Source organism: Pelodiscus sinensis, chromosome 25 (genome assembly GCF_052426305.1).
Source record: "Pelodiscus sinensis isolate ZL-2025 chromosome 25, ASM5242630v1, whole genome shotgun sequence".
Classification (NCBI taxonomy): Eukaryota; Metazoa; Chordata; order Testudines; family Trionychidae; genus Pelodiscus; species Pelodiscus sinensis.
The window spans coordinates 3,650,076-3,676,646 of NC_143076.1; the positions used below are offsets into that span (position 1 = coordinate 3,650,076).

General features: G+C 43.3%; 1 long non-coding RNA gene across 2 annotated transcripts in view; it reads right to left on the reverse strand.

The window, feature by feature from the left end:
* Positions 1-2,868: 2,868 nt before the first annotated feature.
* LOC142824446 (uncharacterized) overlaps positions 2,869-26,571 on the reverse strand; it is a 108,987-nt gene continuing 85,284 nt past the window's right edge. Inside the window, exons 3-7 of one of the 2 annotated variants that reach the window (XR_012899320.2) lie at positions 24,823-24,953; positions 11,333-11,408; positions 11,070-11,153; positions 7,233-7,331; positions 2,869-4,838 (exon numbers count right to left, since the gene is read on the reverse strand). This is a non-coding gene — a long non-coding RNA (uncharacterized LOC142824446). The remainder of the gene's footprint in view (positions 4,839-7,232; positions 7,332-11,069; positions 11,154-11,332; positions 11,409-24,822; positions 24,954-26,571) is intronic. The other variant, XR_012899319.2, reaches the window with a different exon arrangement.

The window sequence follows — 26,571 nt, forward strand, 5'->3', positions numbered from 1 at the left end:
GCATTTTGCATGTTTTCTGCATAAAAATCACATGATATGAAGAAGCAAAACAGAGTCAAATATTTTACACAGCTTTAAAGCTGACCAGGAAGGTTGCTGCTGGCAGCCAGCTGCCCAGCAGAGGAGCGCATGGAGACCAAACTTCCCTCTGATCTCCAAAAGTAAGTCCTCCCCTTCGAGGACCAAGAGTACACTTCAATATAAACACCTGTCACAGGCATTGTTCAGCTGATATGGGCTTGGGATCTGCAACCCTGCCTCCTCAAAGGGTCCCATAGTGTGGGCTCTAGTCTGAGCTCAAATGTTTACATGGCAATTTTAGAGCCCTGAAGCCTAAGCCAGCTGACTTGGCCAGCTGAAGATGTTTTATCCAAGTGAAGACACATCCTAATGAACATCAGTATAGCTCTTTGAGGGAAGCTTGCTACCTGCCCTTTTCCTTAGCCAGAAGCTTGGTTGGGAGCAATGATAACCAAGACTGGTTGTAGAAAACCACAAAAAAATAAGATTAAGAAACAGTGACATTTTCCTATTGCCTCTTGAGTGCCACTTCAAATGCTTAGGTTCTGTTTCTTTAGGTTCTGTCAAACACCGGGACTGGGACAGGAGATGTCAAAGAAAGAAAGCTAACAGATAAGGAAAAAGTCTCTCTTTCTAAACTGTAAGACGGGTGCCCTTTAGACTGCCTGTGTGCAACTATAGAAAAGTAAGATAAATTAGATCCTGCCAAGGTGACAACAGTCAATACAAATAAGAGCTCCGACTCAAAATCCTGGTTTACTCCAGCCATTTATTTAAGTGACTTCTAGATATGCCTTGCTACTCAACAAGCTCAAACTTTGCCAGACCAATGTGGCAAGGGGAGTTGGCGCTTTCTTGCTGAGATGATCCTCACTCTGATACTCTACAGTGTCCACATCTGTGGTCTCCTAGACATTGCTGGTGCTGAGCTATGACAGGTCCATTGGATATGCCATCCAAGCGAGATACTACAGACAAGCAGAGGCTTTTCTCAAAAGTATCCCAAACAGATCTCAACTGCTGGGGTGGTGAATAAAGAGATTGTGAGATTTATTGCCTGAACTGCTATGGCCAGCATGATGACAGGTTAACCCTTATTCTGCTGTGGCTCATTTTGCTGCACCAGTTGGAAATGTTGTTTCCTTACCTTGAAAAATGTTTCCCGCTGTCTTCCCCAGGCCAATCCTGGGACAGGGCAGTAGCTGTGTTCCTCAAGCAAAGGAAGACAAAGGGGTCTTGAGCCTCCAGCTGTCATCAGCAGGGATCTACATGAACAAAACCAGACCAGTGTGAAAACCTGTTTTTTCCACACTCCTCTGCAGATCAAGGTCCAGAGGGACGACAGCACTGAATGCATGCAGAGAAGACCTGGACTGGGGCATGATATGGCAGAAAATATAGAGAAGGAAACAGAATTTCCCTTCTCTTCAAACTGGAAACAGCAAGAGAAGCAGTTCTCTTCTGCAACTTCGGCTTCTTCTACTCTCTGTTAACTTGCAGTGTATTATTCAGCCACTAGATGTCTCTAGGGGCTGCACAGTGTTTCCTGCAGGGTGTGGTCTGCAATAAACAAAGGAGGCAAAGTTAGAATTCAAGCTGTGCCGTAATCTGTATCTGTATCTGTCTTTGTTTTCTGTGGTTCCATACATCATGACACAAGCTGATTCCTGTGATGCCTGAAGTACGACATGCAAAGGCTTTTCTTTCGGTATTCTTGGACAATGATCAAACATTCTGAAGCCGCTGTGAAAACAAAAGCCTCACAAACAAGCCTGAATTAAATTTTAGATGAAGCTTTGGTCCGGTTCCTATTTTGTTCCATCCAGTTCACCCATCTTGAAACAAAACAACAGACTCCCTGCTTTAATGAATAATCTGGAAACTCAGAGGCTCTAAAGAGCATGTTCATGTGGGTAAAAACCTTTCAAATCTTCCATGGGTTTAAGAGTGGTAACTCCCCTTAAATGTAATAAGGAATGACACTATCAAATGTCCCACAAACAGAAGAGAAAATAGCACCTTAGAACTCAATACAACTAAGTCCCTGTCCAGAAAACATGTCAATCTGCTCTATATTTATCTATCTTATACTGTAAGTTCTTAGGAGCAAAGAATCTGTTATTGTGAGAGGATACAGCTGCAACGTGTGCTTTGGACAGTTTCCTCCACACATACCAATGAACTCTACCTACATATGGTTCATCCATTCAGGCCCCGATTTCTTTGCCCTGACACAACTTACCCAAAAGGTGTACCACTAATATAGCCAAGATCCTCACTGCTTCTAATAATACTGTTACACTGCTCTTTTCCTCTAAGTTACCAAAGGATTAACAAACAGTAAATTAACCCCTAACATGTCCCACTCAGAGCACATGAGTATTACTAAATCCACTGAGACACAGAGAGGTGAGAGGAATTCCTCTGGGTCACTAAGAACTGAATTCAAGTCCTAACTCAGAAGTCCGTGTTCTAACTTCTAGGGTATGTCTAGACTGCATCCCTCTGTTGGCAGAGAGATGCAGATTAGGCAGGTCAATATTGCAAATGAGATAGGGATTTAAATATCCTGCACCTAATTTGCATAAAAATGGCCACTGCGTTTTGCCAACTCAGCACTTTGTCAGAAAAAAGCAGCAGTCTAGAGGGGGATCTGTCGAGAAAGAAAGCCTTTTTCGACAGATCCTGTAAACCTCCTTGCTGGAGGCTTAAAAGATCTGTCGGAAAAGGCTTTCTTTCTCAACAAATCCCCTTCTAGACTGCAGCTTTTTGCTGACAAAGTGCTGAGTCGGCAAAATGTGGTGGCCATTTTTATGCAAATTAGGCACGGGATATTTAAATCCCTGCCTCATTTGCAATGTCGACCTGTTTAATCTGCATCCCTCTGCCGACAGAGGGATACAGTCTAGACCCGTGGTCACCAACCCGTCGATCGTGATCGACTGGTCGATAGCGAGGCCTCGACCAGTCGATTGCGAGGTGTTTGGGCAACCCCGCCCCTCATTTTCTCCCCACCCCCGAGAAGCCCCACTACCTACCTCTAGTGTAGTGCCGGCTTCCCGCGGGGTGGACGGAAATCCTCTCTGAAGCCCGCGTCACTTCCGGGGGTTCCGGAAGTACGCGGGCTGCTCCCCCTCCCACAGCTCTGTTGCGTGCTGGGGGAGGGGGCGTTGGCCCTAGAGGAGGAGTGCGGAGGATTCCCTGCACCGCCGGCGCCGGAGGGGTGAGTTGGGCGCAGGGGTTTCCCTGTGCCGCGGGAGTCGGCCCCGGGGTTTGGGAGGGAAGGGAGTTGGCCGGGCCGCGGGAGGGGGGTTTGGCCCCGCCGCGGGAGGGGTGGAGGTTGCCCCTGGTGCAGGCTCCCATGGGGGTTTGGCCCCGCCGCGGAATGGGGGGGTTGCTCCCGAGGCAGGCTCCCGCCGGTGTTTGGCCCCGACGCGGGAGGCGGGGGTTAGCTCCAGGGCAGGCACGTTCGGGGTTTCCCTTTTGCCACGGGGGGCCCAGATGAGGCATGTGCTGGCTTCCCGCGGGGGGTGGAGGAGAATCCTGGGAGGAGGCAGATGCAAGTGACTCTGCGGCCACTGACACCCTGTCCCCACTCCCCAGACTCCACTCCCCTGTTCCCAGCTACAGACCTCTGTCCCCATTCCCGACCCCACTCTCCGAACTCTGTCCCCACTGTCACTCTGTCTCCTGCTGCAGAACCCTGTCCTCTGCCCTCCCAGCACCCTGTTCCCTCTCCCCTGCCCCAGCCGCAGAACTCTGTCCCCACTGTCACTCTGTCTCCTGCTGCAGAACCCTGTCCTCTGCCCTCCCAGCACCCTGTTCCCTCTCCCCTGCCCCAGCCGCAGAACTCTGTCCCCACTGTCACTCTGTCTCCTGCTGCAGAACCCTGTCCTCTGCCCTCCCAGCACCCTGTTCCCTCTCCCCTGCCCCAGCCGCAGAACTCTGTCCCCACTGTCACTCTGTCTCCTGCTGCAGAACCCTGTCCTCTGCCCTCCCAGCACCCTGTTCCCTCTCTCCTGCCCCCAGCCGCAGAACTCTGTCCCCAAAAAATTTATAATTATAAATGCTTCATTTTAGATTTAAATAGCATGAATAAAAAACAGACCATTTATTTCATAACTATGAACACGTGATTTTAATTTTATATATCGCATAATTTAAAAATAAACTTTATCAGAGTGTGTAAGTAAGGGCTAGGGATAGCAAGTGATGGACAGGAGGAGAATAGAGTGGGCGGGGCTTCAAGAAAGGGGCGGGACTTCAAGGAAGGGGCGGGGCGGTAGATCTTCGCCTGTTCTGAGATTTAAAAAGTGATCTTCGGTGTAAAAAGGTTGGAGACCACTGGTCTAGACATACTCCTGGATAAAACTTCCGTCCCTTGTGATCATTAAAGCTGCTATGACCATCTTTGTAAGAGTATGTGGTACTAATTTAGATGTGTTGGTCAAGTTCGAACTTGGGTAATTGCATAACCAAATTATTGAATGCAATAGTTTTCCAACCTTGTCCTAAAACATTGCAAAGTATTGCTGCTCACCATTAAACAACAGCTGTTTCCCACCCCTAAAGTAGCTGCATTTCAGAAATGGGTAAAGCAATTGATAGATACAGATGTAGATGTAGATGTAGATACACACACGTCAGTTTTTAGAACCAGTTATTAAAAGTAGAAAGAACTTTGCTATCTGACGTTGCTTGCTCTGGAGAAATGAACATAAGGATAGAAGCCAGAAGCTCCTTTGGTCTAATCCAAGCTGACTCACTCGTGTGGCCGCAGGCAATTCATTACCTCTCTGGTGCCTCAATTTCTCCATCTGTAAAACAAGACTATACATTTATTTATCTCACAAAGCAGTTGTGAGAATTAGTTGGCTAACAGATGGGATGTTCCTTGAGCACTGAGGGTATGTCTACACTACAAAGTTAGTTCGAACTAACGGACGTTAGTTCAAACTAACTTTCATAGGCGCTACACTAGCGCTCCGTTAGTTCGAATTTAAGTCGAACTAACGGAGCGCTTAGTTCAAACTAGGAAACCTCATTCCATGAGGATTAAGCCTAGTTCGAACTAGCTAGTTCGAATTAAGGGGTGTGAAGACCCTTAATTCGAACTAGTGGGAGGCTAGCTCTCCCCAGGTTTCCCTGGTGGCCACTCTGGCCAACACCAGGGAAACTCTACTGCCCCCCTCCTGGTCCCGGACCCCTTAAAGGGCCACGGGCTGGCTACGGTGCCCGTGCCAGGTGCAAGCCTGCCAGCACCCAGCCAGCAGACCCTGCACCTGGCACAGATCGAGCCACCCACCCGATGCACCCCAGCCCTCCCCCTCTTCCCGGGACCAGGCTGGCGGCTCCCGGGAACTTGCCCGGGACCGCAAGAGACAGGCACCCACCTGGGCTAGTGCGGACATCGTGGACCTCGTCCACGATCTCTGCACTAGGCACAGGAAAGTGGCCGGCTTGGGCAGGAGAGCTGCCAGCCTGGCCACCCAGGAGCAGGTGTGCAAGAGAATCAAGGGGGTCCAGTGAGACCCCCGACCCTGAGCCCTGAGCTTACAATGGCCGTCCTGGGTCAGACCAAAGGTCCATCTAGCCCAGTAGCCTGTCTTCCGACAGCGGCCAACCCTAGGGACTCTGGAGGGGATGGACCGAAGACAGTGACCAAGCCATTTGTCTCGTGCCATCCCTCTCCAGCCTTCCACAAACCTTGGGCAGGGACACCACTCCTACCCCCTGGCTAATAGCACTCCATGGACCCAACCTCCATGACTTGATCTCACTTCCCTTTCAACTCTGTTCTAGTTGTAGCCTTCACAGCCTCCTGCAGCAAGGAGTTCCACAGGTTGACTCTTTGCTTTGGGAAGAACAACTTTCTGTTACTACTTTGAAGCCTGCTACCCATTCCTTTCCTTTGGTGTCCTCTAGTCCTTCTTTATGGGAACTAATGAAGAACTTTTCTGTATGCACCCTCTCCATCCCACTCCTGCTTTTAGAGACCTCTATCCTGTCCCCCCTCCGTCTCCTCTTTTCTAAGCTGAAAAGTCCCAGTCCCTTTAGCCTCTCTTCATATGGGACCTGTTCCCAACCCCTGATCATTTTAGTTGCCCTCCCCTCTCCCAGCCTCTCTCGGTTTTGTTCAATAAAGACAGATTCCATTTTGGAAGACACGTTATCTTTATTTTGTACATCAAGAAGAGGGGCTAGGGAAGGGTAAGTGGAAGGAGGTGAGGGAGGAATGGGGTACGAGCCCCAGATGGGGAGGACTGGGCTGGCTCTGCGGGCTTCTGGGGGTGGAAGCTCTCCTGCAGCCCCCCAATTGCTCCCTCTTCCCAGATAGCAGCCTGCGGCAAGTGCAGCCGGGCTGATGGCTGAGTGGTGTGATGTGCCCAGTGTGGATAATCCGGGCACTCCAAGCCAGGACTGCTTTGCAAGCGGGGCACCCCTGAGAACTGTCTGTCCGGGGTGGGGGTCGGGACCCTTTAAGCACAGCCCTCGGCTAGCCTGAGGCAGCAGCTCCACGCTCTAAGTCCTCCTCTGATGCCCTGCTGGCACTGCTTCCGGCCATCCTTAACCCCGGTTCAGGGTCCACTTAATGTGGACATGCTAGTTCTAATTAGCAAAACGCTAATTCGAACTAGTTTTTTAGTCTGGATCCGTTAGTTCGAATTAGCTTAGTTCGAATTAACTAATTCGAACTAAGTTAGTTCGAATTAACGTTGTAGTGTAGACATACCCTAAAAGTGCTATGTGCTATATAGATGAAAAGTGAAGCAGGTAGCTTAACTTTCTTACTGTCACTCCTGTCACTTGCCCATAATATTTAGCTTCTTACCTGTGTGGCTACTAAGTTTTCACCTTCTCCTCCAAAAATGTGACTCCCACCAGCATATGTCATTAGCCCCACAACAACTGGCTACCTACCCATTACATTTTATAATTAAAATGAAGACACATCTACATAAGCTGGACACTGATGGCTAGATTGCTTTGGTATCGCTGAATGCTGACTCTTCAAGCAAACAAACAAACAACAAAGGCAACTAACAAGTTTCTAGACCCATTTGTTCAACATGACAGATGGGCAAACATAGTCTTTTTTTTTTTTTTTTTTTTTTTTTAAACAAACAGCTTTTTATAACACACAACCCAAAATAAGCCCTGACCTAGCTGTGGTGCCATGTCAAACAATAATTACTCTATATAAGGCTTACCAAATGGGAATATTTGTGGGCCGGTGGGATGAAATTATTTTAGGACTTGCACAAACTTTCTCTGGGAGTGGAAAGCTCGCTGTGGGGAATGTGGTGTACCTAGGAAACAAGCAGACACAGGGGAGAGAAAGAAAGATTGGCTTACTCCTCTGTAAAAATAGCCCTCTCTATATCACTGTATGTGTTGTGAGATTCTATCCAGATCTGGCCACGAGCCAGGCCCACTAAACCACACCCAAACATACAGGAGAAAGCCGGAAAGCAGAGATGCATTGCAAGGTCCCTGTAATATTTTACAGTAGTGGACAAAAAATAAACAATTGGCTTCATCTCCATTTCTCACATTCTATTTGATCTCCTTCACCAGGAGTTACTGTCCTGCCTCAGACTGAAATCTCCATTGCCATGCATTGTGCCTACATAATGCACTGCAGTATACACAGCTGCATTCAAACAGCCTTGCATGCACTAGTGCCATCACTGGCATAGCTGCACCAGTGCAAATCCCAAATGGAGACAAACTAAGCAGCAATTTGCACTGATGCGGTTCACTCTGGCCTGAACCCAGCATAAATTGGATCAGTACGAATTGCCTTTTTAACAATCCTGTCTGCTCTCGGGGGCTGCACTGGGGCCAGCCTCTAGTGCAGATATAGCTTTGTGGTTGGGTTCTCCCAGGAAATGCCTTTGTTATTTGAAGTACTATACCATCCTTGTGCGAGGTATAGGGGTCCACAAGAGGGGAAAGCTATAATTGTGTGTCCCACCCTCTCTCTCCAACAACAGGAGTCCTACTTCCTACTGAAAAGATGTAAATACTTCATATTAAATATCTGTTCATCTTGAACCTCAGCTATCTCAATCAATGTGGTCCCCAAGAGCCTATTTACACTGTCTGTCCACAAAATGCAGCATTAACAAACCATCAGAAAGCTTTGTCCTCATCTGTCATTGTTATTGAACTTTTGTGTACCATGATGTGCATAGAGTTGTAACTTCACATAATGAATCTATATGTAAATCCAAACACATGGTAGCATATTCAAAAATACTCAGGTGGCTTATGAGGAGAGAGCGGTGAATAACCAATTTATTGATTTAGTGGCTAATCCAAAAATTGAAAACAAAAATAGTTTTGGAGCAATTCAAAATTTTTTAGATGTTTCAGTGAACTGAAAAAGTCAAAGAAGTTGAATTTCAGCTTAAAAAAAAAACTTTGTTTGACCAAAAAGAAAACATTTCATTTCAACTTTGTGCGTTTTTTAATCTTTGAAAAAAACCCTCAAAATTGTTTCAAATTGAAAAGTCAAAAAGTTTCATTTTGAAAAGATCTGAATGAAATGTTTTGACTTCTTCTGAATTTGTATTTTTTTGTTCTGATTAAAACATTTTGGTGAACTTTGACATGGATTTGTGGACTATTTCTGTTGACCCAAATCTGCATTTTTTGGTGAAAATCCTTTCATCTAAAAATTTTCTCTGAGCAGTACTTAGAATTCCCATTTATTACAATGGGATTTAGGCACCTCATCACTTTTGAAAATCACACTGGGCACCTAACTTCATCTTTAGAGCCTCAATACCTTTAAAACTCTGATCCTTAGAAGTCTACACCCCATTGACTTTTAAGTAAGCTTAGATGCCTACGTGTTTTTTTAAATGTGACTGCAGTATCTCTTAAATGACTCAGAAGATACTGAAAATTATTTCTACCATTAATATCATGTGTTGTACAATATCAGTCATGGGGTACGTCTACACTACATGCCTCTGTCGGCAGAGGCATGTAGATTTGTTTGTTCAGCAAAGGTAAATGAAGCCGCGATTTAAATGATCGCGGCTTCATTTACATTTACATGGCTGCCGCGCTGAGCCGACAAACAGCTGATCAGCTGTTTGTCGGCTCGCCGCTAGTCTGGACGTTCCCCCTGTCAACATCAAAGCCCTTTGTCGGCAGCCCCGGTAAACCTCATTCCACGAGGAATAATGGGGCTGCCAACAAAGGGCTTTGATGTCGGCAGGGGAGCGTCCAGACTAGCGGCGAGCCGACAAACAGCTGATCAGCTGTTTGTCGGCTCAGCGCGGCAGCCATGTAAATGTAAATGAAGCCGCGATCATTTAAATCGCGGCTTCATTTGCCTTTGCCTACAACCCTAATCTACATGTCTCTGCCGACAGAGTCTAGACACAGCCTTAGTGAAAAAGCAGGAGGAACAAAAGGAAGCTTTCCTCCAGTCCTTCCTCCTTTCTATCTGAGACCCCCCCCCCCCCCACTCCAATGGATTTATCATAGGTTAAAGGGTATGGGAAGTTTTGTGCGAGGCATATGTAAAGAAATAGTTCATCACCAGGATGAGGATTAGTTCAAGAAATGGACAGAAATTAGCATCAAGCCATAATGGTGCAAATGGCCCTTTTCTGGTTTCTAAAATATCTCATGTCCTTACATCATGGTAAGAATGATAAAAATGGAAAGTGGTTAACAGGGTAATACCATTTAAATTTAAAATAGAAGCGCAGGGGATTAAAGCAAATAGCCAGACAGTTCTAACCTGTATTTATAGCCCAAATACAGTCCTAGATTCCTGTTTTTTTCAGGGGTTTGTTCCTGTGCTATAGCTGGGTTTTTTTTCCCTGGGATGGAACTTGGCTCATGCTGCCATATGACTCATCTAATGGCAGTCACTGGGCATGTGTTGCAGAGGTTAATCAACTTTGGCGCCCAACACAGTTTTAGCTAGAGGGACATGAAAGAGTCACAAAAAGTATTCGGTATTTTTCATGCCTCCCATGTCACTGAGAGTTTCAAAAGGAGCCACTTTTGCAACAACAACAACAACAAAAGTTTCTTTTGGGATTGCACTCAGAACTGCACTCCATTTCTCATTAAAAAGGACCCACTCAGAGAAATTTTGCTTTAAAATTTTCAACTATGGAAATTGAAAAAGGTTTGAGATCTGCAGAAGTGCATTATTGATTGCCCAAGCTAATCCTTGGCAGAACTCAATGGCCTTGAGTGAAATAGATTAATTGTTTACAGGGTTGGTTTGTTTTTAATTGTAGATGCTTTTCTGCATTCCAGTGATGTAAAATCATTAGTTAAATGATGGATGAGTCCCACGGGGTAGCAGTTTTATTTCATTTAGGAGAGTAAACCTTGCAAAAAATCTTTAGTGTCCTGTGTATGGAGATAAGATTGAGATGCAACCTCAGTATACAGACACACTACTGGTAGCATGTTCCACAATAACACATGGCGCTTTTACCTCAGTACTGTCAAAAATTTCTGTCAGTTGTCTGTCAGAAAATGTCATTTCCACAAAATTAAATCTTTTTTGTGAAATTGTGCTGATTTCAACAATAACCACAAATTTAAAAAATAAGATTGGGGAAAAGAACATTTAAAAAATGTCAAAATGTCCATTTCAGCATTTCTAGAATGGAGAGTTTTGATTTTTCATTTTGAAACGACTTTTTATCTTGAAATTTTCTTTTACATTTAAAACCTTTTAAAATGTTTAAAAAGAGGCACAATATAAACAAAATATTTTGAAAGTACTGAAGTCAAGCATTGCCAATAGCCTGAAATCAAAATAAGGTCAGCATTTCATTTAAATGAAAAAAAATGTAAATTATGTTTTTCATCTTGATTTGAGATGAATATTTTTTCAAAATCTATTTTTTTCTCCTGAGGATGGAAATCTGCTTTCTAACCACCTTTGCACATGGACAAAGGACAGTATACCGTACATGATACTTGGCTTTACAATAGTGTTCAACATGCTATTGCCCATATATTGTCCAGCTAATGCTGCTCATTTTCTTTAAATGACTCACATTCTAGCATTCAACTCACGTGCCTTCACCAGACCCAGCAGTTTCTTTAAACGTATGGTGTGAAATTCACAGATGGGAGAAATTCTAGCCACATAGAGTCACACGGTGCAGCAGGACATAATTAAGGGTCACATTGAAAAGAAAAAAAAAGAGGATAACTGCAGAGAAATGACACTTGTGAGACACTTGTAACAGGCTATGGAGCTTTTGATCCATCAGTCACTGGTATTAATCCCAGTTGGGTTAATAGGGTATAGACTCACTTGACATCCAATGGCTGTTCAGTGGCCTGCATGAAAACAGTTGGTATCATGGGCTCAATTCCTAGTAGACAGGGATCTATATCATAAAGAAAAAAAAAAACCTGTCACATTGACTGAAGCAGCATGAAGCCTGAACATCTGACTGCTAGTGCTGGGTTTTTGGGGGTCCATTAGCAGAGCAGGCTGGGAATGGGAAGAAGCTTGCACAGTCACGGCTCCTGTTTTGGGATGAGTTGGGCTTCACTGGTGTTCTTCGGAGAGAGGGGAACTCAGATCTTAAGTGGTGGAATCCAGAGGAATTCTGGAACTTTCATCAGCCATAATTCTGCTAGACGGGGGGCTGGTCAAGGAAGCTACTAGAAAGTAATAGCTGGATTTCTGCTTGTACTGCAGCCCTGATTGCATGCTGATGTTTTATGGGCTGCAGTGGCTGGACCTCTTGCTCCTGAGTGCTTTGCTAATTTAGATGCACTTCCACCACAGAGACTCCTTGCAATGACTCACAGCAAACCTGACTTATAACATCTGAGCGTCTTCCCCCTCATCCCCGCACCATTCTGTTGAAGGAGTACCAGAAAATTATTAAAGGTTGAGAAATGGGGATCAACTAGCAAAAATGCCAAACCCTGACAGGCTGTGCTCATGCAGTCTAGATGAGAGTATGCAGCCTAAAACACTAGTAGATTATATACCTTACAATTTATGATTTACCTCTTTTCCATACATTTCTCCATCAAGAGCGATGCTTGGAGATTTGCCCTACTATGCATCTGTCTTAGATTGATGGCTGTAGCTCGTGGCTATTTACCCATTAGGGGCTTCATATCAATGAAAGGTAAAAGCCCACAGCACCTTCTACCATGTGGCCCATGAGTTCCCATAGTCCATAGTTCATCAATGTATTTAATTACATAGTTCACTTTTAGTGTGTGAATGGTCCAGTTGACTTCAGTGAAACTAGATGTGGACTTGTAGTCAGAGCTGGTGGGGAAAATGTCAACAAAACTATTTTTCCCTTTAAAAAGTGCCATTGTGTCACAGTATTTCACAGAAGCACGTCCGTTTCAACGAAAACATTGGGATGTTTTCTCCAGTCCAGGATGCAATTTGAGAGAGAGACCCAGAGCAGCCACATGGTTCCGCCACTTGCCTGCAAAGTGGAAGAAACAGCTACAAGTTCCTTCCCAAAACCAGGCAGGGCAAATCTTCCATATCACAGGTGAGTGTGTGAACTACCTGGATATTCTGGGTTGGGCAGGTTTTCTCTCCCCTTCTCAAACAAGGTGTCAGAGCTTCACTCTGGAACTAAAGCAAATACCAAAACCTTGACATTTCTAATAAAACAGAATGGTGGTTTTCCAGCCAGCCCTATTTAAAATTCCTCATATAAGTAAGTACTTCAGTGAATTTAATTATGGATCTTACTTCAGAATTTGCTGGGCCCAATTATTCTCTAGCTTATGTTAGTGTAAGTCAAGACTAATTCTGCGGAAGACAGTAAAGATACATAGAATATAGGCAATGGAGGGGAGCAGAGAATCAGATTCCATATTTTAGATGCAAGCAGCTGTGTCTTTTCTTTAAACTTTAACGTTTTTTCCATATGACTATTCCCCATTGGCTATAAATATTATGCCCACAACATTATTATAGGATATATTTACAGGAAAACCCGTTTCCTTACATTTCATTCCATTGGGCTGATGGTTTTTTTAAACCATCTCTCTTCCCCTGCTTTGCTCTATATCACTGAAAAGTGACATCCAGCTAAATGGAGGAAAATGAATAAAAGTTACACTCAAGCATTGTGAATAGTTTATAACTGGAGCTGAAAGAGTCTCATGACACAATCTTAGGGCCAGGTCCCCCAGTGGTGTAAAACGGTGCAGCTCCAATAAGGTCAATGACTGTCTAATGATTTGTACAAGCTACAGACTACAGCTACATAATTTTCTGTCTTCCAAACCAAAAACAATCATCACAAACTTCTCACAGGAGATTGTGTATGTGTGCATCCACATGTGATTATGTGTATTGCAGATGCTCAATCTGCAGTAATAAAACACAGCTTTCAAAGCAATAGGTCAAGTGAGACAAACAGATTACAAATGATTAGGGGGCTGGAACATATGACCTATGAGGAGAGGCTGAGGGAGTTGGGTCTGTTTAGTCTGCAGAAGAGAAGAGTGAGGGGGGATTTGAGAGCAGCCTTCAACTTCCTGAAGGGAGGTTCCAAAGAGGATGGAGAGAGGCTGTTCACAGTAGTGACAGATGGCAGAGCAAGGAGCAATGGTCTCAAGTTGTGGTGGGAGAGGTCTAGGTTGGATATTAGGAAATGCTATTTCACTAGGAGGGTGGTGAAGCACTGGAATGGGTTACCTAGGGAAGTAGTGGAGTCTCCATCCCTAAAGGTGTTTAAGTCTCAGCTTGACAAAGCCCTGGCTGGGTTGATTTAATTGGGATTGGTCCTGCCTAGAGCAGGGGGCTGGATTTGATGACCTTCTGAGGTCTCTTCCAGCTCTAAGATTCTATGATTCTATGAAATAGGTGAGTAAGGCAGAAAGCTGAAGTGATCTGTGTCATGCCAGCATTTCCGTGTCAGACCCAAAATCAGACTTCAGAAACTCCCATTCCTTAGCTCGTGTTGCTTTAGTTTTAAATCACATGATCTTTGTGATCTCTTCTAGGGTCTGATCCAACACCTGTTGAAGTCAAAGGAAAGACACTCACCAAATTAAACAGGTTTTAGAAAAGTCCTGCAAATCCATGGATATCCACTTTATATCCACAGGTATCTGTATCCATGCATTTCAATGCAGCTATCCAGGGCTCATTTGTACAGATACAGATGTGGATACAAACAGATCAAACCCCAAGACCCTAATTAGTACTGTGTACACATTACTTTGAATAGCATATCTGGTTTCAATTAGATACGTGAAAACAGCAATTACATCAAATCAATATCCCTTAATTTAACTCTTGGAAAATTATCCACCTCCAATGTTTTGGGCATTTTAAAACTTAAATTCTTATGAAACTTTAATGCATTTAAAACATAACATCAGTTTAGTCCTGTTCTGCAAATGTCACCATTGGTTATGCCCAGGCATAGATAATGGTACAGCACATTCTATAATGTGTGTTCTACAGTGTATAAAAACACCTGTTGGAAGGAAAACGATCATAAGAACATAAGAACTGCCGTACTGGGTCAGACCAAAGGTCCATCTAGCCCAGTATCCTGTCTGCCGACAGTGGCCAGCACCAGGTGCCCCAGAGGGGGTGGACCGAAGACAATGATCAAGCGATTTGTCTCCTGCCATCCCTCTCCAGCCTCTGACAGACAGAGGCCAAGGACACCATTTTATCCCCTGGCTAATAGCCTTTTATGGACCTAACCTCCATGAAATTATCTAGCTTCTCTTTACACTCTATTATAGTCCTAGCCTTCACAGCCTCCTCTGGCAAGGAGTTCCACAGGCTGACTACACGCTGTGTGAAGAAGAACTTTCTTTTATTAGTTTTAAATCTGCTACAATCACATGCTTATTGAATGGCAAGGGCAGAACTTCCACATAGCTTCCAAATTTGTACTTAGCCCTTTTTCCCATAGTAGGTGCCCAGTTGTTCCCATGAATGCACCATTTGCACTTGTAAACTCAGAAGCTTGCAAATGCAGTTGATTACATGCAATATAATGTAAATCTAAATCGTGCAATCTTCCTGGCCAGAAAAATATAAACTGAGAAGGAAAAAAATCCAAGTGATAGCGTAAAGGAAAATATGGAAATGGTACCCCACAAGGATATTCAATTCGATACAAGAGCTCAAATTCAATGTATTTTCTGCACTATCAGGAGTGGATTAGCTGGAACAAGGTCCCATATTAAATACAAATTTGTAAATTATCTTTCTGATTTTTTTCTCAACTGCATTAGTGGATAATAGGCAACACATAGACGTTAAACACAGCAATTTCTTTCACTGTAGGACCTGATGAGATAGTAGCAGGAGAGGGCCTAATCCGCAGCAGGTGTGTTTCTGGGAGTGCATCTCTTCTAACCCCAGTCCCAGCCCAGCTTTCAAATAGGTTCACAAGCAGCTGCCTCGTACACAGGTCATTGTAGATCATTGGAGTTGACTGTGAATCAATTCAAAAGAAACTAGAGATTGATCAAAACACTCCTGGGGGCCTTGCAATTCTGTCAGTGCTCTCCTCTCCCCCTCCCCATTCCACAGATTTTCATGGAGTTACTCCAATTTATACCAGCTGAGAATCTGACCCCTAGAATGAAAACCACCTGAAGTCACTGCAGAACAGACATTGGTTTTATTGAAAACTAGAAGATTCACCTGGCATTGCTCAGGACCTTAACTCAATTTTTGTTTTTTGGCAAATCAAATGAACATGTTCATGTTTCATTTAAATCATTGCTCTGAGGCGGGGCTGGAGATGTGGGGTTCAGTGTGCAAGCTGACCCAGGAGGGAGGACTACCCCACCCCACCCCTCATTGCAGCAGCATGGTGAAAAGCACCTCTCTATGGTTGCTGCAGCTCCAGCAGGCACAGCTATGGGAAGGGTACATGTCCCCTGGCTGGGACAGGTCCAAGTTCATCAGCCCCCTGTCCTCCCCCACCAGAGTGAGGAATGCAGAAAACTGTGCACTTTCCCCTCGCTCCCTGATGAAGGGGCACAGTCAAAAATGTTCCCATATGAATCAGAGGGGGAGGGCTTCAGCCCCTGTCACCCTCCCTAAAAGGCACATGGGAAGGTGGGAGGCTCAAAGCCGGGGAAGTCCCAGGCAGGGTGGAGGGGCATCCCCAGTCAGCCCCTTTCACCTGCCTGGTGATTTTGTCTCTTTTCTGTATGGTTGTCTGAGAAACAATCCCATTCCAGGCACATCCCATTGTCCTGGCACAACCAAATCCTTACAGTGCTTCAAGTTATGATAAGGGGAAACTGTGTACTGAATTTGGCGGTCCTACCTCACATCATTTGGGAGGAGTTCTTGAACAAACAGATGGACTTGCAGAGACAAACTCATTCAAATATATGGTAGATGTAAAGATGCTTAGTGCCGGTGCTTCTCTTTTAAAACACAGACATGCACGCTCAGGATGCAGATGCAGGTGGATAGATATCCTCAGCTGGAAATCATATTCTCTCAACACTCACAGCTGATGGACAAATTGTCTCTACTCATGCTTAGCTTTTCAGATGGCCTGGTGCCTATTCATGAGCTGATTAGAACTTGCCCCAGGCTATGAGGGCAAGGCAATGGCATGTTCAGATCAGTAAACTGTATAACCATAGACACATCATCTATTCAGCAAAAAGTCTTGGCAGGATAAGTGTCTTGTGCCTGATTGCATCTCTGTGCCAAAATGAAACTTGCAGACTCTCTGGAGAAAGGCAAGCATGAGATTCACCACCAGCTCTTCTGGCTTGCAACACAAGCTGGATAGCCGTGGGTGCCTTGTTAATCCCAAGACTATCTAGTGAGTGTCAGATTGTATGTAACATGAATATGACCGGTGTATATAGAGACTTGTTGAGCAGCCAAGCTGAGAGCAGAAAATGAACCACAAACTGTGTGTCTGGCACAGTTCAAGACATGAGCTGTACATTTGCCAGAAAAGAGAGCAACCTGCCGAAGTAGAATAGTCCTGGGTGGTCACTAACTGGTCGTGTGTTAGGGCCAAACTGGAGCAATGCACAACAAGCATTATGGACAATTATTTTAGGAGGCGAGTTGGAATCCAGGCCACATCTATGGACAGTCATCACCATCCAATTGCCCCTGGACACCTATATGAAATGAAACGATGGTTTCTCTTCAGTCCCTAGAGATCAGCACTATGATTACACTGTGTATCCTCCTTGGCAAACTTGCCAGAGAAGCCAAAGGAGAAGAAAGGCTGGACTCTACCCTATTGTCAATGAAAGGGTCCCTTTAGGACAGAGTTGAAGCAAAATGAGTTACCTGGTTCACAAGGGCTATTTAAACAGGAACAATGCGAGATACAACATGTAGAACATGGGATAAAATAATCTAAGTTAAAGATCCAGTGTTTGAACCCACAAAACAACTGAAAGCATAATGGGACAACGTAGCAAACTGCTTCATGAAACATGTTGGAATACCTCCAGGACATGAACATCACAGTCTGTTGACCTGCAAATACATTACCAAGGATTACTCTGTATCATAAAAAAGGAACATTTGCTAGGTCTCAGATGTCTTTTTCCAGAGTCATTGTCTTCGCTTCTCAGTCATACACCAAAACACTGAAAAATGGCTTCACCCTTTTCTTTGATCATTCATCATTTTGTCCATAATCAGAAGATTGCTAATCCTACAAAAAACCGGCTTCCCGTATCACTGCCTAAGGTACAAATAACTCTCCTTGATTTCAGTGAGAGCCACTTGTGTCTTGGTGTGTGAGAATAAGAATGCTTGGCTCTGCAGCTGAGCCAACGACCAGCTGTCTGAGATGACAAGATGTGAAATTCATCAAAGATGTGTTTTTTAAAAGGACAACAATAATTTCTTGAGGGTCCCAGCTAGAAAGTCAGTTTTAAAGGTAAATGAAAGGTCAGATATTTATCAATTAATTCAGTGATCTGTGGCCCAACTCTATAATTTAGGGAATCCCTCCTAAATGATAAAAAATAAGCTGCCCCATCTACGTTTTTCCAGCAACCATCAGATCTTGTATAAATTCAGGGCCAAATGACGTACCCCTATTATGCACTTTTTAATGGTCCTCCTTCTTCAACCCACAGATGGAAGAGTACTATTCTAAAGGCCAGAGTTTTTAAGTGCAGTTTCTGTGTCCAATAATTTTTCCCATTTTTCCATATATTTTCACTGGATTTACATAGCCATTTGCAATTCCTGGGGCAATCACAGTGTTGATTCTATTCCTGCTAAAGGTTTCATGAAAACTTTCAGTACCCATAAAGTCAGAATCTAGTGCAAATCAGTAGCATTGCTCTGGATTTACACACTTAAAATCTAGCTCTGATATTTTTCAGAGGTTCCTCAACCAGTAATGTAGATCCATTACAAATTCATATATACAACAATTTGTTAACTGCCTCTTCCATCTTTGAAAACAGAAATCTGTCTGAAATGCTTCTGATTCGCATAATCCAAAACCACTAAACTTTTATTGCCAAACTGGATTTGAGTTTGTATTTAAGTTTATGACACAGAGATATTTAAAAGATTGAGATATGTGCTCAGAAAAAAAATCCCCAACAACACTGGAATATTTCCATCAATATTTCAGTCTAAATTGTTGAAGCATCGGAATTACAAGGTGCAATTATCTTTTGGAATGCATGGCTCCTAGGGGTGATCTTTATGTTTAAAGGAAAAGATGGTTTAATGCTTAGTAAATGAGTGCTAATTAAAAAGCTGGTAGAAAAGTCTGTCATAGCTGAATAATGAGACGAATGCATGCTGTGCGTTTGTTTAAACAGTCTCTGGTATACTGACAATACTAAACAAGTATGGCCCTCTATAAAGTGTATTTGCCAAAACAAATCCTTATGCAAAGTCTGATTCTCTGTGACTCTATACATCAAGAGCCTGATTCTACAGTAAGGCATGCCTTATTTTAGATAAAGGCCTATTAAAGTTAATGGTACTTATTGTGAATGATGCTATCAGTGTCTGTCCCCATTGAAGAGTTATATAGAAGGGTTTGGACACCTCTCAGATTTTTTTGTAATAATTTGGAAACAGTTTGGCTAATATATTATACATTTGGCTCCTTCTATTGTGTATTTTTTTATGCTGGACATTTGCATGGAAATAGCATTTTTGTTGAATTCTTTTTTTCATCTGCTCTGGTTGCCTGCTCTGTACTTGAACTCATTGATCTGCCTACTTAGGCTTCTTTCAGTGTACCCTGTGCAACAATTTTGAGCTGTGATCATTTAAATTGTCAATATTACAGGCGTGTCCTCCAGTTGTTTCCTTTTTAACATAACAAATCTTTTATGTTCAAAAGCTTCAGAGGAGTAGCCAAGTTAGTCTGTAACTGGAAAAACATTAAAAAAAAAACAATGAATGGTCTAGCAGGACCTTAAACTCTAGCAAAACATGTACATTGTATCATGAGCAGAAGTGGGTTGTACCCATGAAAACTCATGATACCATCTACATGTTTTGTTAGTCTTTAAGGTGCAGCTAGACCATTCGTTGTTTTTAAAATATTTCATGGTCAGATATGGGAATGTGGCTGACATGAAGAGCCAAAATAAAGATTCTCATTGACTTTGACAGGTTTTGGATCAGGCCACAAGCAGGTCTGGAGGTGGATTATTAAGAAAGAAAGTCTCTTGCTATGAATATGCAAATTTCATTATTCACTTACATTGGGAACAGTTTCATTCTGATTTAGATCATGGTTCAGGATCACCAGTCCACTATTCTCTGCTCCCAACAACAGGGAAGCATAATTAAGAGAACACTGGGAAGCAAACCTATCCAGAAGAGCTGTACTTGCTTTAATAATGTTTATACCCTGTTCATATTGTATTTATGGCTGCAGGCTGGGTTTTTTATTGAATCCCCTTTCCTGCCCCAATGTTATTTCCAGGCCTGATTCTCAACTGCTCCACTGATTTCTATGGAACCACATTCTGATTTACACCATCTCGGGATCTGACCTGGAACAAGGTCTCTTTATATTTAAAAATTCAAACCAAAGCTCAGTTTATGCCAAAATGCACATTTTTTCCAGCTCAAACCTGCTAAATTGCAAAAAGCCTTCTCTGGTCCACTGCTGGTCTCTTCTCACACATTGCTTGAATGCAATCCAAGCATGGGCCAAGGAAATGCATATTAATAGAAAAAGAAAATGACTGACGACTTCCCAAACATCTGTCATACTTGCAATTTTTAATGAGCCTTATATAATGTGTCATCAATACTATTTCTTTCATAGCCATCAATCTTAGTCACCCAAATCTATCACAGGGAGCATAGCTCTGGGAGGGACCAACTTTTAGAGCAACGTGGAAACCTATTAAACAATGATGCTTTTGTAGCCAATCTCAGAAATACTCGGGCTCCATTCACATTTGTGTGTCTAGTTTTGCTCCCTATTATTTGGCTTCAAATTTTGCTTGGTCCTAACAAATCCTGCTTTAAACATCCAAATTGGCCAGCCTTCCAAAAGTTGGCCCAACACTTGATTGTGAGTTAGGCTGATATTTTACAAGTGGCCATTGATTTTGAGCACCACCATCTCTCTGCACACAACCTGAGACTCCTAGAAGTGCTGAGCATTGATTTAAACCGGATCTGTGGATGATTAAAATGGAAACCCAAAAGCTAAAGTATCAAAAGCTGGCAGCCACTTCTGAAATATTTGGAATTGGCTCAAACAACTAGGTGTGGGGCAGCTTCCCCATCTTAAAGCAGAGCTATTTGCCCATCTTTATAAAACCCTTTAAGATCTTTATATGAAAAAAAAACTACAGAAGGGCTAAGAATTAGTAGCAGAGATGGCAGAAAGGAGAAAATTTTCATGAAGATTTTTTTCTTCAAAATTCAAAGTTGATGGAAAATATTCTGTTGTTAACAAATGTGTTGTTATTCTTATTCCTATTATCACACAGGCCCTTACCACTCGAGATAGAGGGGGATCTATTGGCACTATAGAGCTTATGACGTTCCGTTGAGTAATTTGTATTGTTCCCAGCAGAGGACAGTAACACACCCACAGACTAATTAGTAAATACAACATACAGTCTGTGGAGGGTATATTCCCATTGTAATTCTCGCAGGTTTGGGACACCAATGACTGGATGCTCAGAGGCTGAAAGCAAGAAGAGACCAGTGGATATTGTTCACTGTTTAGGGGCAAGGCCCACTGAGAAAAAATTGGTACCCTGGCATGTCATGCTCACTGGATCTCTATCCCCTCCCATTTCACCTCAGTTGCAAACATTTTTGGGGGACTCCCACGTGAGGGTCCCCAGTACAACCATCCCTGCTCTCCCTTGCCTTTCATCAGCCCTGCCATGCTAGACACAGCAACAAAAGTCATCCAGCACAGGCTGTGTATATTTGCTTGGCAGCAGGTGTGTGCAAATAAACCAACCATGGGCCAAAGTGAGCATCCATTTCTGATGGCTCCTGGCTTCACACTGTGCTTAAACCTCCTCTCAGCTTTATCCACTAAGGTTTCTCTAGCAGGCAGCAAATATACATATTAGTCATATTCTCACCCTCCCACACTCACCTCAGAGCACATATTTGTGGGAAGAAGAAAAGCCACTGAAAGAAACAGGGGTTTTATTTTATCCTTTTTATTTTCCACAGGCTAAAGTAACCCAACCCTGGTTTCATTCCATTTAAAAACAAAAACAAACCCCTCTCAACAAATTCCTGTTTATTACACATTGATCTTCAATGTGCTAAATAAATCAGTGAAAATGGAAATCCAAAAATAAATAGCCATTCTGCTGTTGCTATGACTACTACACATTTTTACCTGGACAGAGATTTTATGTTTCACAGTTGTTAACAGTTTAAAAGGAGAATTACATTTAGTTTTTCGTCCTGGCACATTTTCCCCATAGGAGAGATTATTTTGGGTTCCTTATTAGAAAATAACAGAAAATCAGACAGAGGAGCTCTTTTTCACTCAAGGCTGAACAGACAATATACAAATGTAGTAAATTATTAGGGCTTATGAAGTCTATTCTACACATACAGGTAAGAGGATACAATATTATTATTGGCTTTAGCAGAGCACCTAAGGATGTTAACTAAGATTGAGATCCCAATACGCCAACTGCTGGTTTGATGGCTAGTAAGAAATACTCCTTGGCCACAAGGTCTTATCTTCCAAGCAGGCAAGACAGACAAACAGTGTTAGAAAAAGATTCATCGTGCAATCAGATGATTGGGAACTGAAGCAGAGAGGTCACAGCTCTTGCCAAAGGTGTTACAGGGAGACTGTGGCAGCACAGACAGTTTAGCTGAGATCTTTAGTTCCAGTCACCCTCCTTCTACCACAGGGCAGAGATGTTTCTTACCCGACACCTGATCGTCATGACCAACATGACTGAAAAGATTTCACCTAGAAGAGCCTACGTTCAGTAATGTAGTTGATGGAGTTTCACTGGTTTTTTCAGGGCTGAATTTGGCCAAATGGGGAAAACATACCAGGCTACACACCCATCCCATAATATTATCATGGCTAGGAGGGGTAAAAAGGAAGCACAAAAACTGTCTTTCTTATCGTGGCCTTTCTTAGAACTGATGCACCACAAACCCTGTGCACTGTGAACTTCAGAATCTGTACCAGGGTGGGTTCAATCAGGGAGCGTCTTCTCTTCGCATAAACCCAGCACTACACTTCCACATCCTATTCACTCCCCCCCCCCCCCCCATGCTTTGTTTCTTCTCTCAGCAGAAGCAGCTGGCTTCCGTGTCAGCTGTTTGACCTCTGCCTTGCACCTTGAGCTGTCATGCTCGCCAATGAAAAGTTGGCATAAGTCATCAATAAGTCAAAGCGGCACCATTTACACCTACTTCCCGCTTGCTGGGACATTCCACAGCTGGTGTAAATCAGCATAGCTCCACGGCTGTCAATAAGACTCGGCTGAATTAGACCTGGCCCATTTTGCACATGTTTTAATAACTTCAAAAGGCCAAAGCAATGAGAAGTCAAGCCCACAGACTTCATAGAGTTAACTTCTGATTTATAGCAGCCCTATGGCAGGGAAGGGAACAATCTTATCCTTGGAAAGGATGAACCAGGTGGCCTTTCCATTTCTAATTTGAGAAACAGCATGGGACTGAGTCCAACTGATATGAGGAGTTCAGGGGGCTCCCAAGTTCTAAGACTAGTTGGTTTGAAGACCTACTGTATTTCTTCAGGAAGTCCCTTCATCTCCCTGAACCTTGTCGCACCATTGGCCCTATTAAAATCCCCCTGCCTGACAAATATGGTTAGGAGGGTTAAATAACTAATGAAACAAATTAGAACTGGGCAAGAACATTTCTGAGATGTCCACGTTTTCCCATCCTAAATCAGGATGACAAGACAAAACAGCAAAGCAGCAAACCTCTTCTCAAAACCAAAATCTGAGCGGTGGTGGGGAGACTCAGTTCAAGTCCATTGAAATATTTCATTCTGATCCTTTCACACATTTCTATTCAATTTTGTCTTTATATTTTTTGACATTCAAATGTATGCATCCCACATTTTCAAAGGAGAAGTCATTTCCCCCTGGATTTTTCCTTTTGAAAGAGTCGAAACAAAATGTTTCGCCAATTGCGAAACGTTTTTGTAAAATGTTTTCAAGTCAAAAACAGGGGGGTTGGTACCGTTTGTATAGATGTGTTAAGAGCCATTAAACAAAGTGCAAATGCTGTCTGTGGTGGAAACCACTTTGAGCCACTGGGTGCTGCTGCATTCCCAGCTCTTACACTTGACAACTTACTTGAAACCAGACCCTTTTCCACAAAAAGTCTCAACAAATTGGCATTTTCCAACAAAAAATGTGATGTGAAAAAATTCCCAGTCAGCAATAGACCAGACCCTCAAGCTGGTGTTCCTCTCCAGTCAATGGTGAGAATCTACCCCAATGACAGTACAAGCACTAAGCACTCATTTATGTGATTCTACACAATATCCAGCAACAGGAAGCATTTTTGTTCCACCAAAACGATTCTCAAGTACCTTGTTAATTTTGTTCACTTCCACCAGTCTCAGTCTATATAGAATTGCATTTGCATGCTCTCTCTCTCTCTCTCTCTCTCTCTCTCTCTCTCTCTCTCTCTCTCTCTCACTCACGCACACACATACTGCTATGCCTCTTTTCCTTAAAAGCAAAGCAGACGGCTCAAGCAGCAGTCGGTGAACACAGGCATTCAATTCTACTCAGAGAATCTCGTTTTCCTCTAAATGAGCCTCTCATCAGGCTCAGTGACAACTCTTAGCTGCCTGAGAAAAAGCACTGACATAAAAAAAAGGAACCTATTTTCCAGAGCAAAGTAATCCCTATTCCATTGCCATGGCACCAGACATCCGTCTCTTCCTTTCATTGACCAGACAAGGTCCCCCTCAGCTATTGGCTTCTTTTTTTTCTTTTCCTTTCTTTCTTTCTCTCTATCTTTTTTTTTTTTTTTTTTTTTTTTTTTTTTTTTTTTGTGGATGTGTGTGTGTGCCTGAATTTGTTTCCTTGCTAGCAAAAGTAGTCATTAAAGTATTAGTTTAGGTTGGTTGATTCTTCAGGGACAGAGAAGTGTTCTGGGGACTTTGTAATCTCTGACATGATCTCAAAACAGAGGCCTTCAGCAGGAGACAATATTGAAATAAAAACAGGAAGGTACAGTTTCTCCCATTTGGAAATCCAAATAGTACCTTTATTGCCTACAATTGAAATTTCCTCTGCAAACCTTCCTTCACCAAGGTACAGAGAATTGTTACTGGGAAAATAGGATAAACTCACCTTTTTATTGTTGATGGGGGCAAAACTATCAGGGACACCCTCGGCTGGTATAAACCTGAAGTTTCCTTGACTTCAATGTAGCTGTATTAGTTTATTGCAGCTGAAAATTTGGCTCTATATTCCAATGCGACCTGAAAAGTAGCATAAAAATGAATGATAAAGAGGAGTCAGTTTGAAACCAAAGAAAGACAAATGGCTAAACAAAGAGAAGCCAAGTGAGGTGAAATAAAGACTAGACATAAATACCTGGAAACCTGTGCTTTGATAAAAAATGCACAAGTGCTGAAAAGAATGAACAAGTAAGGTCACCCAAAACACCTTAACTCTGTCCTCAGACCATGGGCCACCTCCCATTTTTGCCTGGAGTATCCTTCAGACACTGCTTGTTATGGTGGGAAATTTTTAAGAGCTAGGCTTTCAACTGCACAAAGCTTCTGCTGGGCACAGTGAGTTGTGGCTCCTTGAGTCTGGATGTGACCTAGCCCCAGCACCATGTTGTTCTGCTATGTGCTGGGTGATGATGACTAGGGGCGCAGCAACTGCATAGGAGCTGGCTATGCCAGGGGAGCCTTTGTGGGAGACAAGAGCTCTTTTTAAAGCCTTTTCTAGTCTGATTTTCGGTGGTATTGAGTACCCATAATTCTTGTTCCAGTCAATGGGAGGCCCTCAGCACCTTTGCAGTGTCAGGTCTTTAAAAAATGTGTGCTTAGATGTATCATGTGCCCAGATTTCAATTTGTGTGAGTGATAGCCCAGACTCCCTGCCTAATTCCTGTAGACAAATAAGGTTGTTTTTCCCCCATACACAGAAGGATGGCTTTTTAGCTGGAATTTGGCTGGCTCTTTATTAATGAATAATTCTAAGTAGCCACCTTCTGCTGTTCCCATGCAACAACGCTCCTGACAAGACAGATGGCTCCGAACTGCTGAGCACCAGGGTTCACCTTTTTTGTTTCATAAAGATCAATTTTCTGTGGCATCTGCAGGCAGGTGCAGGAGAAAGCAAGAGAGAGTGAATGTATATGCACTGCACACACAGATCCCCAACCCATGCTATGGATGGTGCACACGCACACACAAAACTGATTCCTGCAGAGGTCTGACCAATTTTGCATTCAGTTCAGACCTAGAGTGAATTTATTATTCTTTGGAAACTTGGTCCCTGAAAGGAAGATGGATCCTTCATGACATAGCCCAGGGTTTCAATCAGAAATCTCCAGACATATATTCAGACAGTTTTCTCTTTTCACAACACTCCTTTAATGGCTCAGGCTCCCTCTTTTGGCTAAGGGGAGAGGTAGATTCTTCAGTGCTAACACATTCAGTAATTGACAGCTTGCCTTATTATCTACTATATATTTGAGACAGTTTGTGTGTCTGTCTCTCTGTCCATCTGTATGTGAGTTTGTTTGTTCAAGAACTCCTCCTAAATGGTACAAGCAAGGATCACCAAATGTGGTATAGACCTTCCCTTTATAATAATGTAAAGCAAGGTCAGGGTTTGGTTGGTCTGTGACAATGGGATGTGCCTGGAATACGACTGTGTCTCATAAAATGGAAAGGGAGGGGTCTGGTAGGAGGGACAGTTACACTGTGTAATGACCACATGGGGGCAGCAAGGGGCGAGAGCTGGAGACTGGGACAGCTATAACTCCACTGGGGCAGCAAGGTGCAGAATGGGATAGCTATCTACTATATATTTGAGGCTGTCTCTTTGTGCTCAGCTGTGCTCAATGCAGCAGCCATGGAG